This window comes from Pogona vitticeps, chromosome 3 (assembly GCF_051106095.1).
Source record: "Pogona vitticeps strain Pit_001003342236 chromosome 3, PviZW2.1, whole genome shotgun sequence".
Classification (NCBI taxonomy): Eukaryota; Metazoa; Chordata; class Lepidosauria; order Squamata; family Agamidae; genus Pogona; species Pogona vitticeps.
Window position 1 is genome coordinate 242324923 of NC_135785.1, and position 16126 is coordinate 242341048.

Below are 16126 nucleotides of genomic sequence, written 5' to 3' on the forward strand. Positions count from 1 at the left end.
TTAAAAACCAAGCATTTCATATAGCCATGTATCTAGCACTTTGCCCAGTACATCTGCTCATTTTGCTGTGCAAAGCCAACTACCTCATTAGTACATTGAAAAACTACTAATCCTACAAAACAGTCCCTTCAAAAGGATCCAAACTGAAGTTTATGATTGTTGGAACTTCCAAAAAGAAGCTCTTGAACATCTGGATTTTGTATTTTCGAGAACCTGTAGAGCTTCAACAGTTAATTTTCTTCAGTACTTTAAGGCAGATACAGTATATCTGAACAAGCAAGCACAGGTCTTATATGCATTGACCAATTCATAAAAACATTCTGGGAGAAGATTTAGTTAATATATTTAAAATAATATCCAATGTAGCATGCAACACAATATACTGTAATAACATGGTGCTTTTCATACAGAAAATTAAATTAAAAGAGCTTGAGCCTACAAATAACAGACTGACTCGCCTGGAAGCAAGTCTTGAAAGAAGTGAAACAGTGCCAACTGGCTATTTCCTGCTTCTGTCTCCAGTTCAAACATTTCTGGCTTAAAAGACATTACTACACTTAATAATAGGCTGCTATTGGGCAAATTTGTTCTCTGCTGCTATCAAGTGGTATTGAACTGATGTCAGCTGGAAGCAAGCCACTCAGTCTTTCTTTTCCTTTGTATAAAGAGATAAAATTGATACAGAATTGGTCTGTCCATATATTCAGAAACTGTAGACATTTTCTTTCTACTTTTAAATACTAGTATTTGTGTGCTGTCAAGTCAGTATCAACTTAAAGCAACCCTAATAGGGCTTTCAAGTTAAATGAGATATTTAAGGAGTGTTTTTACCAGTTCCATGGCTGAGAAGGCATTTAAACCCAGGGCTCCCAAGTCCTTGTCCGTCACTCTGTCCACTACACCATACTGGGCAGACTGTTAATATTTACAATACTGTATGTTTTTACATAACAGTACAAAGACTTCAAAGGAAAAAAGGGGCAGTCGCATCTACCAAAAAAAAACTTTATTACAAAGCACTGCATAGTAAATAAAAATATGGTATATAATAAGTGTTCTTGCAAAAAGTCCAAATCCCAGAGTGTAGGCCAATTATACCATTGGGCTCTCATTCACATTCAGCAGAAATCAGCAAGGGAAGTACATGCCTAAAAACACATATCTATAGGTAAACTAAACCTGGGGAGAGTTATTAAAGTGTCAGGTAATACCTTTTTATCATGAATATGGACATATATATATATAGGCATCCTTCAGTCTCGAGAGACTATGGTAACATGCTCTAAATCGAGGAGTGTCCTCTCCAGAGCATGAAGCCCGGGTAAGGTAATATGGAGGATAGGCTGTTACCCAAGCAGCAGATCCCCCCTCTCCACATTGCTGAATATGGACAGGTATCTGTGAAATCTGATCCTCTCATTGCTTCCAAAAATGACATTCCCAAAATGTGCATCAGTCTGCATGCTGCAGCAGGCAAGTTTGTTATGTTTTGATGTACTGTAACTTAAAACACTTCCTGTTTTTAGCATGAAGGATCTGTAAACTGGGATTCTCCTCACTTTCCAAACAGATCCACTCTCAATATTCTGTAAAAATGATAACAACTAAATTTGAAGCAAATATATCCCGATTTGGAGAAAGTATTATTAAGTGTATTTGCAGAAGGCATTGGAAGAAAACACTGAAGTATTCTTAAAATACTGTTTCACCTGTTACTAACATTATAAACATCTGATTTTTAGAAAAATCACACCAATTTGTTTGCATAAGGGGAATTGCATACGCTTTGGTGGTAAATTGCCATTAATTAGCGAGGTGACTTCCTCATGCAAGTGTAGATTGGCAATAGGAATCCAGCCAGCATAATTTAAAAAAAAAATCTTATGAAGTTAAAAAACTCAAGACTACATAGGGCTACCTTTAATATATTTTTACCTTTAATGCAAAATGAAAAAATAATGTGCAATTTGCTCTCTCTCTATATATATAGTATTATCAGTGTTCATGACAACTTCTAAAGCAAACCACAGATGAAGATTTAGTATTATTATTAACAACTGATTGTTTATATATTGATTGTTTATATTTTCCTTTGCAAAAACCCATACATCTGACAACACTGAAATTAAAGGGGACAGCTGCCTCCTATTCCATTCTCCCCCTTGCCTAGTCAAGGTGCTCTACCCAGTTATTATGATTATCTAGTTTCCACTGCTTTGCTAATATTCCATTTCTACTTGTACGTACTGTAACAAGAATGAATAAGGAATTTCTAAAGCAGGTGTTAGACTGAACTAAATGTAACTTTTGTTTCTTCTAATTTTTTCTTTTTTAAAAAATCAAAAGCACTTGTGGAAGGCTGAAAACTTGTCTAGATGAGTGTCCCATGGGAAGGACTTCCGTGTTTAAACGAAAAGAGGCAAAACACGAAAGAGATTCTCTTTCATGTAATTCACATTCTTTCACTGATTCATAACCAGATCTGTTTAACACAAACGACTGCTCTTATGAAAGGTGTGCCAGAGTTACATGTTCCTGTTGTGTTCCCTTTTTTGTTTAAACTTTTGGTGCCCTTTCTTTCAAACTTTGTCAAATCATCTAAGAGGTTTTTCATCTAATAGCATTGCAAGGGCTGTCAGCAGCCAATCAGAATGTCTGAGGGAGTGGGAATTTTGAATCTGTAAAAGAACCTGGAACTTCATTTTTGGGGACATTTCTCCTATTTCTTTGGAGTATTTTTCCTGCTGCCTACAAGACTCAAAGAATAGAAGAGGAATAGTGATGGGAAGTGGGAGAAATCTCCCTATACTCTTGGACTTTTTTTGGGGGGGGGGGAAGGTTTTGATTATATGTGTTGCCTTTTTATTTGTGTTTCCATGGCAAGGAACTGGTTTAACTGCCATGGAAACAAAAATAAAAAGACCCCTTGTGCACATGAATAAGAGTCTTTAAGATCCTAAGCAAGAGTGTTAAATAGAATAGTCATGTGATAAAGTAGTGATAGTTCAATCACACCCAACCATGTTCTATTAGATGTTCCTTATGTCCATTCCTTTATTAAAAGGTTATGGTCCTGGATAGGCTTAATTGTATTAGTTATTCTTCCTGACTGAAATTAATAATAATCATTTATTTTCAAGTCAATTATAATTTATGGCGACTCTCTCAGGGTTTTCTAGGTATACTGTATACAAAAATGGTTTATCCATGTCTCCTTTTGGCAGCACTTTATGACTGTGCAGCTTGCCTAAGGCTGCATAGTGGCAGGGAACTTAACTACCTCAGCCCCACATCTCAGCTGGCCCCTCTCCCAGGAAGCATAGCAGGAATCTGAGCTCCCATCCCCTGGATCCACAGCCAGCTGCTCCTACTCACTAAGCTATACTAGCTCTATTAAAACAACTGCATCAAAATTATAGTTGCCTGAAATTACTGCAAAAGCAATCCTGTTTGGCACTTCTTTCCTTTTAACACTTGAATATTTATACACAGCAAAGGTGGATGTAAGACAGATCTGGGCTTCTTGGTATATTTCTTGTCTACTGCAGTAGACTGAAGAGCATTTCTGATTCCCAACTAACAAGGAGGATAATGACTTTCCCTCTACTAAATTTACCACTGCTGAAATGAAGAAAGCTAAGGGGCAAAAAACAAACAAACTGGAATTTGACATGAAATGACTGCAAACTCTGTTTAGTTCAAGAGTCAGACAAGCTCTTGAGCTCAAAGTTCTTTATGTATTGTCATGCGTACAGCCGCCAAGATTATAACACACAACCCCTACTGCTAGCGGTCCCATGACACAAAATGCCATCCAAACCATGAGTGTTTCAATAATCTGTATGTCACTTTATAATTATTAACTTCCTACCTTATTAGGGGCTCGTGACATTCCTTAAATTTTATTCATCTATTTATTGCATGTATATGCCACCCTTCTCCTAAGAGTGGGACTCTAAACAGCTCACAAATAATTAAAAGAACAACAAAATTAATAGCACCTGTGCAATCTCTTTTCTTTCACTGGGCAAAAATTTGGAAAGCACTGCATTAAAAAAGGAAATAATCAGTTACACTATCAATTAGGCTATAAAACAGGCCCAGAAGACTACGGTTTTCCCTTGAAGAAAAATGTTCCTATTTGCTACACAAAACAACACAGGGTGTGTCACCTTTAGGAATCAATCCAAAACAAACGAACAAGAATGAACTGTATTCAACAAGGCTAAAATCTCAATACCGGCAAACTCCCTTCATTCTTTAAGTGTTTTCTCAAACAGCCCTCCCTCTAAAGGAACACAGAGGTTCAAGCATGTTCCCTATCTATTTCTCAACATAAATATGGATTAGAACACCTACTGTCTCTGGAAGGGTGACAGTAGGAAAAATAAGCCTTTTAGGCACTTTAAACCTTACTGTAAGTAACATGGGATAAGAAAAGGGTGTTAAGGGATAATAAAGCCATCTGACAGGCTGCTGATTATCTACTCTTTATTTCTCATAGACTCCTTCTACACTTCCAGGTGTACAGCTAAGTCTTCAATGCAGTGCACACTTATTTGGACATAAGAACCAACAATATGTACTTCTGTGCATAGTATTAAATGGCACAGCCATTTAAATCTACTGTTAAAATAGTACAATATGATTTCGACAAATGCATTTGCAAAACAGGAGTCCAGGAGATGAGACCAGCTGCTGCAGAAGATAACAAGAGTTTGGTAGGACTGGACTAAGCACTATGGGATAGTATACTTTTTTTTTACTAAAAGCATCCTGCTTCTAGCAGTGGCCTTGTAATGCCTCTGGGAAGCAGGTGATCACCCACCCCATATGGTCATTGACTGTACACTTATTGTCAGACCAGGGACAACAAACACACAATAGATTTTGAAGTGGGAAAAACGTGGCTTACATGTTGCTCCAGCCCCTGCCAATGGTTAGGGAGTAGCAGCTGTCCAAAAACATCCAAGAGGCCACAACATATCTACCGTGGCATATGACATTTTAATGACCTATTTAAGCACTAGAGGCTAAAATCCTATATACACATACCTAACAGTAAGTAGAGTTTATTTCCAAGTAAATATGTATAGGATTACATACTTATCATACCCTTTTATATATATAAAACTTAAAGGAACTGCTTAAAGGCAGAGGTAGAAAGGATTAAGCACTAGCCCATCCTAAACATTCCTAATACAATAGCATGACAAAATCAACAGAAGGAATAACGGTCGCAATGCACCCACTGAAATCCAGCAAAACCACAGAAAGACATAAAAAGCCATTCATTCGTGTTAATTAAAATCGGGATCAACCAGGATGCCCTTTCTTCTGGCATTTAAAGGAGGACATTAGCAGTGACACAAGACATGCATCTCAAGGGAATAAGCTCTGAAATCCGGTTGCACCACAGAAAAATCCCACAAGGGGATGGATGATCACAGCAAGCGCGAACAGCCCACAGGCACCTTGTCTTCTGCTACCAAATCTCACCTCTCCACTGGCTTCTATTAGCGCCGCATCCTGTCCTCTTCCCGCCCGTGGTCCTCCGCCCCCCTTCCTCCTCACGGGTCTCGCAAACCTTTGACTCGGCTTTCCCCCCGCCCCCCCCCACACAGACATACCCTACACACTCCCGAAGCCCCACTGCCCAGACCCACGAGGCAAAGGGGCCAGTCTCACCGCCACATGGGTCGGCGAAAAGAGACCACAGCAGAAACCCACCGTTAAGAAGGGCCGGAAGGGGGGGGGGAGAGACAGAAGGAAGCGGAGGAATGGCAAGGTGTCCCTCGACATCACTCACCCGGGGGCCGCTCCAACGGCTCCCTCCCTCCCTCCTAGCAACGGCGCGTCCTCGCCCGGGCCATCTGCCGGCCTACCCTGCCTGTCCTTCTGCCCCATAGCAATCTTCCGTCACCAAGGCAACCACCCGCCGCGCCCCCTCCCAGCCCTGCCTGGCAAGCAGGAGCCAATCGCCAGCCGCTGTACCACGTGACCAACCCAGGAGGCGGCAACGCTCGAAACTCAAGGAGGCGACAGGGGGACGAAAGCTCTCGCTCTCTGTTGTGTGGGTTTTTTTGAGAGCGGGTCCATTTTGTGTGTGTGTTTGGGGGGGGGTCCATTTTCTCCCGGCCCCTGAACACATATGTGAGCAGGGAATGTTTTAAAGACCTGATAACCGTGTTTTGTTGAGTGGCCCAGAAATATTTTTTTCCTACACCTTCAGGACAGAGAACTCGTAAAGGTTCCTCTGAAACGGGGAGAAGCAATGTGGGAAGAGGGTCTGCCGGACCAAGATTGTCGTTATCAGGGCTAACAACACCCATCGCTAGCGGGGAGAATCCAGGAGATGCAGTCCAAGAAGTGACATTCCCTGAACTCTGAACATTTTCAGTTTCCTTTAATATATATGTCCCCTTTCCTCCAAAGACCTCAACGTCCTGCACCTCTTTTCCTCCTCAACTGCTGTGGGCTGGATGACCTATGAACAGTTCCTGTGTCCCAGTCCTTTCCACCTTGCTTACCCTGAGACTGCCTGGAATTATGCAAACCAATGTACAAACATCATTAATGTTATAATCCCATGTTAAACATATCTAGGAGCAAAGCTCAAGACACACAAGGAGAGTGTGACTTGTTTCTGTGTACCATTTGTATAGGATTGCTCTAAAATAAAGACCGAAGCACTCTAAGGACCACAAGTCAGACTGACATATTTTTAATTTTTTCACATTTCTCACTGCACTTGCTGTTTGTGAGCAAGCTACAGTATACTTTTTACTGTTAATGACAATGCACTTGGATAATTGTCACAATACATGATAAAAGCTAGTGTGGTGTAGTAGTTTGACGTGTTAGATTTGGAAGATGGCAGTTCATGTCCTCAACATGCCACAAAAGTGGGCACCCGATGACCGGATTGTGAAGATAAGGTGAGCATGAAGAGAGCTATTTAAGCTGCTTTGAACTTACTAGAGGAACCTTGAGATAGAAATAAATACATTTATGATTGTAGAACGGAAATATAAGGAGCCCCAAACAGTTTATTATCTAGAATTATAAAGTGCATTATGTATCTCTGCAGTGTAAGGGTCACCGTATCCTGGGAATGCCATCTGCTTTCTACAAATACTGCCTCAGATGGTCTGGGTGATAGTAACCTTAATGCACTGTTGTCTGTGGCAATATTGTGTCAAATGACTGTGTACAGAAGGCTGTGGCAAGTTCCTGAATGCACATAATACAGGATCATCCACAAAGTTTTTATCAAGCACTTAACTTATGACTGATATGATGAATAGTAACTCTCTAGAAGCAACCTGGACAGTTTTGTTAATATGCATCATAACTCTTGTACAGTACTATGGTTGTCGTCGTTTAGTCGTGTCCGACTCTTCGTGACCCCATGGACCAGAGCACACCAGGCCCTCCTATCTTCCACTGCTTCCGTACTATGGTACGGAATTGTAATATATTGCACTGCAGTTTTGGGAGCCAAATCATGGAAACAAACTCTGAGAAAAGCTCTGAAGGGAACATGAATGCAATCTAGCCCTGTATGCTCAGAGTGAAGCAAGGCAGTCAGTGGCTCTCTGTTTAATGAAATGGGCTGAAATGAGGCCTTTCATTGTGGAATTGCAGGAATGAGCTGGTTCTGATTGCATTGTCAGTGTCTTAGTATAGAAGTAGGACTTCCTGCTATCATTACTATCAAGAGCCAGTTTGGTTAGAGCACTAGGTTGGAGCTAGGCATATACAAGTTCTGGTCCCCCACTATCAGCCTGACCTATCTCACAGGGTTGTTGTGATGGCAAAGTAGAGGAGAGACAGTAATTTATGCCATCTTAAATTCATTAGAAGAATGATGGGATATAAATGTAGCTGATAAATGTTGTTGAAATGCTATAAATTTGCCTGACTGAGTCTATATTTGGTAAGGGCACCTCAATCTTTTTCCTTAGAGCCTCACAGTAATGCAGCATATGTTGGTTAATTGTGGAATAAACTACCTCATCTCCTAATTTTCTCAAGTGCTGTCTCCCTCTGAGTGACACTTGAGGCCTAGGGAATTCCCTTCAATTCAGCAGGCCACCTGAGAGATGTGATGAGTAAGAAAGGACAACTGATCTTCTGAGAATAAACTACTTCCCCTTTCACTTTTTCTCCTGTTCTGGATGGTCCTGTTGAACCTCATATTTTCTGTTGCCTTGTCGAAAGAGACAGGCTATGTGAATAGCTCCAGTCTTCCAAATTAAGGAGGTAAAGTGAATAATCTGGGAGCCAAACTAGACATCACATATACCCCATCATTAGAAGAGAGAACGTGTTAACTACAAAAAGTATATGATTGTCACCTCACCTCCTGTATCTTGCAAATTAGTCCACTTTGTTTTGTGATTGGTCTTAAAGAGCTAAGTTCAATTTTGTTAACAGTTCTGATTTCTCAGACTTAATGGTCTGCTTGAATCCCATGTCCTGAACACTAATAAGATTTTAGCCCTTCCTGATAGGTTACTTATTTGTAACATGGAGTTTGGCTTGTTCGTGTCGTTCTGCCAACTCCTGCGACGTTGCTGGAACCAGCTGCATTGGCTCTTGCCTTTCCATTGGACCATTTCAGCAATGTGGAGAGGGGAGTCAATCCATCTCATATTTGGTCTTCCTCTTTCTGCTGCCTTCCACCTTTGCCAATATTATTGCTTTTTCCACAGAATCTTGCCTTCTCATGATGTACCCAAAGTATCACAACCTCAGTTTAATAATTTTGCCTCTAGAGTTAGTTCAGACTTGATTTGCTCTAGGACCCACTTGTTTGTCTTTCTGGCAGTCCAGAGTTCTCCTCCAGCTCCATATTTCAGATGAATCTAATTTTTTTCTGCCAACTTTCTTTCCAGTCCAGTGTTCACACTTACACATGGTGATAGGGAACACAATAATATGGATGATCTTGGTCTTGGTTTCCAGTGATACATCCTTACAGGTCTTTTCTAATTCCTTCATTGCTGCTCTTCAAGGCATTACTCTTCTTCTGATTTCTTGGCTGCAGTCTCCCTTTGGATTGGTAATTGAACCAAGGTATACAAAATGGCTAACTATTTAAGTTTCTTCATTGTCAATATTTTTTGTAGTCCCAGCCAAAAAGAAACCTTGTGTTTCAATAATGAGCTATGGGGGGAGGGGGGAAATTATAATTCTAATCCACATGGTGAGAGGTGAAATCTGAAGCCTACCTGTCTGACCTGAGTCTGGCGCCTCTATTATGAAAAGTGCTTTTAACAAAGGAGCATGGCACACACTTCTGGCTACCATTTTTGGAACTTCTATGTTTATTCTGCACCACTCTCAAGCCTGTGGTTCCCAGTCTCATCAAGATCTGGATAGGGCTGAATAAAAGTACAGTATCACATATCCTGGTCTCTGGATTGCACACCATATATAGAATGGTGTATCCTTCCACAAGCATCTGTTTTCTACCTGCTGGACTTTGGTGTTGTACTGTAAATGAAGCAGATCCTGCTTGGGTTCCCATTAGAGTCCCAGCACATGTGCAATCTGCCCCGTGGTTACCATTTTCCCATTTGTTGTTACAAAGACCGCCTAGAGTGGTCTGGTAGTCCAGATAGGCGGGGTATCAATCAATCAATCAAATAAATAAATAAACAAACAAACAAACAAACAAACAAACAAAGAAAGAAAGAAAGAAAGAAAGAAAGAAAGAAAGAAAGAAAGAAAGAAAGAAAGAAAGAAAGAAAGAAAGAAAGGTGTATGGATGTTGGTAAAAGAGAAGTGAGAAGCATGAGAGTTTGTCAAGAATGGAACATGATGCCAAAAAGTTGGGGAATTGCTGACTTAGAACTTGTGCTGCAAGAAAATGTGGCAGTGTGGACTCCTCCTGTTCAGTGTTTCAGCTGGTCATCAATGTTATTTCCATTTCCTTCTCTCTGGCTTTCAGCTTTGTGTTTCCCAAGAGTTAGTCAGCAACTCTTGGCCATTTGGTATGCTTATTACTCATAGGGCTCCTTTTGGAAATTTTAAAAGAATGCCACTTTTTGTTTGTTTGTTTGTTTGTTTTGGAGGAGATGACTTCTGCAAATTCTGCAGTTTCCTCCTACCTGCAGATACCTCCCTCTTGTATGGTGATGTTGCTGTTTTGCTCCCATAAATAAGGTTGTAAAATAGAAGGAAAGATTCCTTGAGATTTGAAAAGATGTTGAGAGTAAATCAGGGGTTTTGATAGTACTAGGTAAACTGCAGAAAATTAACTCCCTCCGTTAAGGTGGAGAGTTCTCAAATGTGCTCCCATGTGCTCCCTTTTATACTGTTCTACCTTACTGCCTAATTTTGGTGACACATGGGCAAGCAAGAACAATCCCGTTTCGATTTACCCTTACCATATAGTAAAAATATCTGGAATATCATTTGAGTAAGCAAGCTCAGAAAGTGAGACAGCTCTAGAGACAGATCTGTCCTTGTTATGACAGCTGTTTGAAACTGATGTCAATATTATATTGCAGAGTGTTTTAGCAATCTTTACTTCTACTGGTTCTAAAATATGTTTATGGTGTCACTGGAGACAGTTTGATTGTAGAAAGGAATCAATAATTACTCACAGCTCCTAAGTAAATAAATAGTATATGTTCATGCGTCTCTTAAAGTCAGTTTAGTTGAAAACTTTATACTGAGGATTAAAGAATGTTTGTGTAGTATCTTGGAAGTCTATAGTATCATAAGTGCCAGGTATTACAATTAAATCCTTTATGAAACAGACCCATTAAAAGCTCAGTCACTCGACTGAGCTTAGGCTTTTTAGAATTGCTTTTCTGCACTGCTTCTGGTCATGTTTTCTATATTTTGAATTGTTCAACAGATATGTGCATTTATCACATTTCTATCTTGGGCTTCTTTCAAGGAGCTTAAGGAGCATAATGGCTTTAACCCATTCTGTTTCCTAAACAGACTAGTGAATTTGAAATAACTAAGCAAAATTACTTAATTGCAACTATTTGAAATCCTATTTAACTACTTAATTTAAATTCTGTTGCTTAGTTCAGTCAGTCACATTAGAGTAGGTCCATTGAAGCAGTGGGGATTTAGTGAGTCAGCTTCTCTGTGAGTCTCACTGATTCAAATAGGCCTATTCTAACTGCAATTTACTATGCTAAAGTGAGTTGCAACTAGAGCAGGCCCCTTTTGAATCAATTAGATTCATGGAGGTGTTGATTCACCAAATCCCCACTGACTCAATGGGCCTACTGTAGCATGACTAAACAACAGGATTTCAGCCAGGGTTGCTTTGCTAGTTTAATTTAATCACAGTTTGTTTTCAAGGCAAATTCAAACTGCTCATCTTTAAAGCCCTTAACGGCTAAAGGCCTGGATAACTATAGGTTTAGACCTTTTCATGTGTCCAAAGTGACATTTGGTAAACTGGTTGTTTGTATGTGTATCTTGACTGAAAAAACAAAAACCCACTTTTTGTAACTGGAAAGAATTATGATGTAATTTTTTAAAAAATTAATAAAATATGCATGTGCTTTGATTTTAATAGAAGCATCCATTATTAGTTGATTAGTTCATACCAATCTTTTGTCTGCACTGCATTAGGATGGTTAATTTAAAACATAATTGAATAGAATAATTATTATCAACATGGCGTGATTATGCCATGCCCAGATTCTTCCTTTTTAAAATTATTTGTCCTATTTTGAAAAATTCTAGCCTAATTTATGCTAAAATGGAGATTTCCTATTAATTTTATGAAATACAGTCTTTGGGTTGTTTTTTTCCCCTTACAGAAGCAATGCTGGATTTTCTGCAAGTTGTATTTAAGCAGGCTAGATATGGAACACATTTATTGTCTGTCCAGTGGTTCCCAAGCTTGGATCCCCAGATGTTTTTGGACTGAAACTCCCAGAAGCCTTCACCACTGGCCCTGCTGGCCAGGATTTCTTGGAGTTGTACTCAGGGAACATTTGGGGACCCAAGGTTGGGAATCACTAGTCCTTGCCATTAATTATAGTTAACATGACTATAAACAATATAGACTTGTCAAATTTTAACATATTGATAACATATAATTATCTTATATTGCAGCATAGTACTTATTCTTATTCAATATAACATAATTTCTGTTGATTCTGACGTAACTTTTCTCTAGCCCTCCATATTTTGTTTTTATCCAAGTCCACAAAACTATTTTAAGTGTTAGATCTGCACAAATTAAAACTCACAATGAAGCGTTGCATATTAAAACATTCCTCCTTGAAAGAATAGAAACCAAATACTGAAGGAAGAAAATCTATTAGAAAACAATATATTAGAAAACTTGAGATATAATATAAGTAGTGAAGGAAGGATTGATCAGGAACCACTACAAATCTAAAACAGAAATAACTGTGGTAAGACCTGCTATAAAACATTTGTAAGTCTCATAAAAGTCAAGAGGGTTGAATTCTTGATGTTGAAAGGAAAGCTAGATCAACTTACTATGTATGCATGCATGCTAATGGTAGGAACAAAGAGCACTATTGTGGAAAATTGATTTAAAAGGGGACAAAGGGATTGAAGATGATATAGTGGGGTACATCAGTAAGTTGATGAATAAATTGATGCAAGTTATTCAGAGACGCCACAACTATTTCAGCTGAGGTTATTAAATGAACAAATTATAGCCCTTTGGCAAAATGTTATTCTCTCGTAGGCATGAAACTCACTGAAGAGGCCACTACAATATATATTCTAGAACTGATTACATCATTTCCTTCAATAAATATTTTAGTAAGCATTAAGAAACCAAAGACTGGGAGAATACTTATGCTGGTAATGTGGCTTTGATAGCAAAACTGGTACAGAAGAGACTGTAAACAAAGGAATATTTTGCCTTTTAATATTAATGTATGCTTATAAGTTATGACTTTTACTTCAACAGTAGAGAGGAAAAATGCCTTATAAATGTTCACAGACTTTGCCTTTAGGTTCTTATAGAAATACTGGGTGATCAAAGCAAACTCTACTTCATGTTTGTACTGAGTTCATTAGAATACTGATCCATTTGTATTGCATCTTCATGCACCCACACTCTGCACCATTACTGAGGTTTCAAATACTTCAGCCTCACTTTAAGTCAACAAAACAATCAAGTGTTCTGCAGAGTATCTTAGCAATTAGACAGAAGCAGAAGACTGGGTCCTCAAAAATATGGCCCTGATCATCTACTGAGAGGCTGGATTTTCAAATATAACAACTAAAACCCAGTAACAGATGTTGAGTAGTAAAATCTTAGCAGCAGTTAGTCCTCAGTTAACAGTTCTGCGGTTCTAAGATGATGATGATGATTAACATGTTCCGAGCTTAGATGCTTGTAAAAAAACATTTGCAATCTGATTTGGCCATCTTATAGATGTTCTTTAAACATCTCCAGTTCACTTATTTATTTACACATAGACACACGTACAGAGATGGTTAAAGATAGATACAGATACCTGTAGCATGTGATCAAGATATGAATGAGCATGTAATAGAATCTACTGTATATAGCCTCTCTTATTTAAAATTCTATAAATCAATTCAGTGGATTTTTTAAAAGTGTGTTAATCTTCTTTCCATATGGGTGGCACAATAGAAATATAATTTTTCATTGTCAGGAACTTTATAACTTTGTAATCCTAAACTCTGTAGAAAGGCCTACTGCAGAGGATTGAAGCTGTTGCTACCAAAGAGTAGACTTTTAATGTACACATGTTTTAAGATTGTGATAAAATAGACAGATGATATCTATATGTGTATTAGGTTAAACTGTTGTCCACACATTAATGTTTGCACACAAAGAAGAAAAATCAAACAGACTTATTTTATGCTTAAGTAAATTTAGCATGGATCTGCAGCATCTTCATTGCCATTTGGAGCTGTCCTGACAATTCAGTGTGATTTAGATCCTGACTTAGTGCAGAGTTGGGAATACTGAGGCTCTTGGAGTAGAGGCAAAGTAAAAACTCCTGTAACAAAATACATTACCCAAAACTTACTCTGCAATCCAATGTAATAATGAGTAAACTCAAATTAAACCTCAGACTAAACAAGCTTAGTACAGCAATATTAGCATAACAGGGTATTCTGCATTCTCACTGGGATTAACAGGTCAATTCAGAACATAATTTGCTTAGAGGAGAGAGAGCCTTATTGATATCAGTTGGGTTCTAGGTATATCCTTTCAGAGAATCGCTGACATAAATGTGCAACTACAGGCCATGATACTCGAAATAATTTCAATACAATGTGTCTACTTTTCTCCAAAAAGATTGGGAGGATGCTTTGAAGTCATGAGGTGCTTAGATGCCATTTAAATGGCTCGAAACAATTCAGCCTGGCATATTTAGCTATGCATTTTTTCCCTGAAACAACACAGACTACCCACCGTGTAGTGCAAAATACAGTTGAGCTAACCGTAACTACAAATGAAATTGCAAATAATTTCGTACCCTCCCAAACAATATTTCAAGAGGCTTTATTCCTATAAGACTCTAGCACAAAAGGTTGTGCACATATAAATGTTGCTAAATTATTTCCGACATGGGAAGATAGATCTTTGCTATAGACTCCAAACAATGTGGGCAGATGTTTCATTCAGTATAGCCAACCTCCCAAATTAGATTTTCCATTCAAAAACAAAGTGACATGACATCAACACGCTGTAAAGTATAAACAATTAAAATAAAACAGTACCTGATGTATGCTGACACTTATCCAACAGCCACCTTTTCTGCAACTGAATTTCAGTCTACCAGAGCTTCTGTATTAAATGCCTTCATCTGCTCTTCTTTTTTTAAAAGTATGTCAGCACAAGCCCGGGCAACCTTCAAGTCCAGGAAAATAAAATTAAGTACGCAGATCAAAGGCAAACCAGCAGTGAAACCAAATGCCTGTAATCTGATCAGTGATCTGTTGCCATACATCAAAGGCTGTGCTTTGGAGACCAGAGAAAGAGCGTTCTTTTCAGCAGGTAGCTATGTTCCATGCTCTGCCTTCTCTGCCCCCCCATACATTTAATAAAAACTCACCCCTCTAGATCCACCTACACCCCCTTTTTTGTCGACAAGTGGGGAGAATGCATGATTCCCGGAGCTCAACGGCTGGATCTGCAGACTTTTCTTTTTTAAGTTCTCAAGCTGTGCTCGTCCCAGATTGTGTGTTGGAAGCTTTCCCCAGTGCCAGCGGGTTCCGCTTTCTGCCTTTCATCTCGCTGAACTGATCCCATGACATCATTCAATGCTGTGGGACTGGTTGGAGAAGAGAGAGCCGAGTTGTAATAGGGCCTGTGGAGAAACACAGCTGAATGGCAACAAGAGTCTGTGTGGTTTTTAATTGAGTTAGTGGCGGTAAACAGAGCAGGAAAGTCCTCCGCAGTTTCTGCCCCTTGGAATTTTCATATGAAGTCACGAAAGAAAAGACTGGGCTTTTGAAAAAGCCCTGTGTAATAAAATTAGCCGATAAATCTTTGAGGAAGGGTATTGTGTAGCGTTGCATTCTGACCAGAAGCAAAATTTCCCACACAGAGTCAAAGGATAAACTTGTAGGAAGATTTGCAACAGCTGCCAAGAATTTACCACTAAAACCACAGAAAGAATTATACTGTCTCCCTTCTCCACCCCCACCACCCGCCCCCAGAGCTCCACACTAAATTTCAGGCCTGAAGAGGCTTTAGAGGAAAATGTGCTTTATACTAAGTCCACAAATGGTTAAGCAATTTGAAATTCATCTGAGTTGGTTCAAAATTAAAGAATAGTACTCCAGCGTTATACATACTTACTCCGCAGTACTCCAAGTAAATATCCGTGCAATCTTCCTGTTACTGAAGTGAACTGTAAGGCTTAGAGCAACCACCTGGGAACCATTGCATTGTTTTGCTTGTTGTTGCTACTCGTGTAAGGCTTATGCAATATTCTTAATTAATACTTCTGTGCGAACTGAGTCTGTGCCTTGATCCACCCGCCCTTTCTTGCTGATCTATGGTGAAGGAAACCAATCGTACTGGTAGATTTTCATTCATCAGTCCTGCAAAGAACGATTTTTTTGTACGTGCACCATTCAAATGCCTCATCTTTCTTTGTGTACTCATATCATT

At 39.1% G+C, this 16126-nt stretch overlaps 1 protein-coding gene and 1 long non-coding RNA gene across 11 annotated transcripts in view; one reads left to right on the forward strand and one right to left on the reverse strand.

The window, feature by feature from the left end:
* Nucleotides 1-15922, reverse strand: part of TNFRSF19 (TNF receptor superfamily member 19) — a 74473-nt gene extending 58551 nt beyond the window's left edge. For 2 of the 10 annotated variants that reach the window (XR_013543369.1, XM_072993711.2), the window contains exon 1: nt 5810-5936. The gene's annotated coding sequence lies outside the window, so the exon portion shown is untranslated. Of the gene's footprint in view, nt 1-5474; nt 5609-5730; nt 5937-14727; nt 14859-15062; nt 15318-15811 lie in introns of those variants that run through there. The other 8 variants (XR_013543368.1, XM_072993709.2, XM_072993710.2 and 5 more) reach the window with 8 other exon arrangements.
* LOC144588048 (uncharacterized) lies at nt 5661-14674 on the forward strand. Its single transcript, XR_013543373.1, has 2 exons — nt 5661-6073; nt 6233-14674. It is a non-coding gene; the product is annotated as an uncharacterized LOC144588048 (long non-coding RNA).
* Nucleotides 15923-16126: the final 204 nt, after the last annotated feature.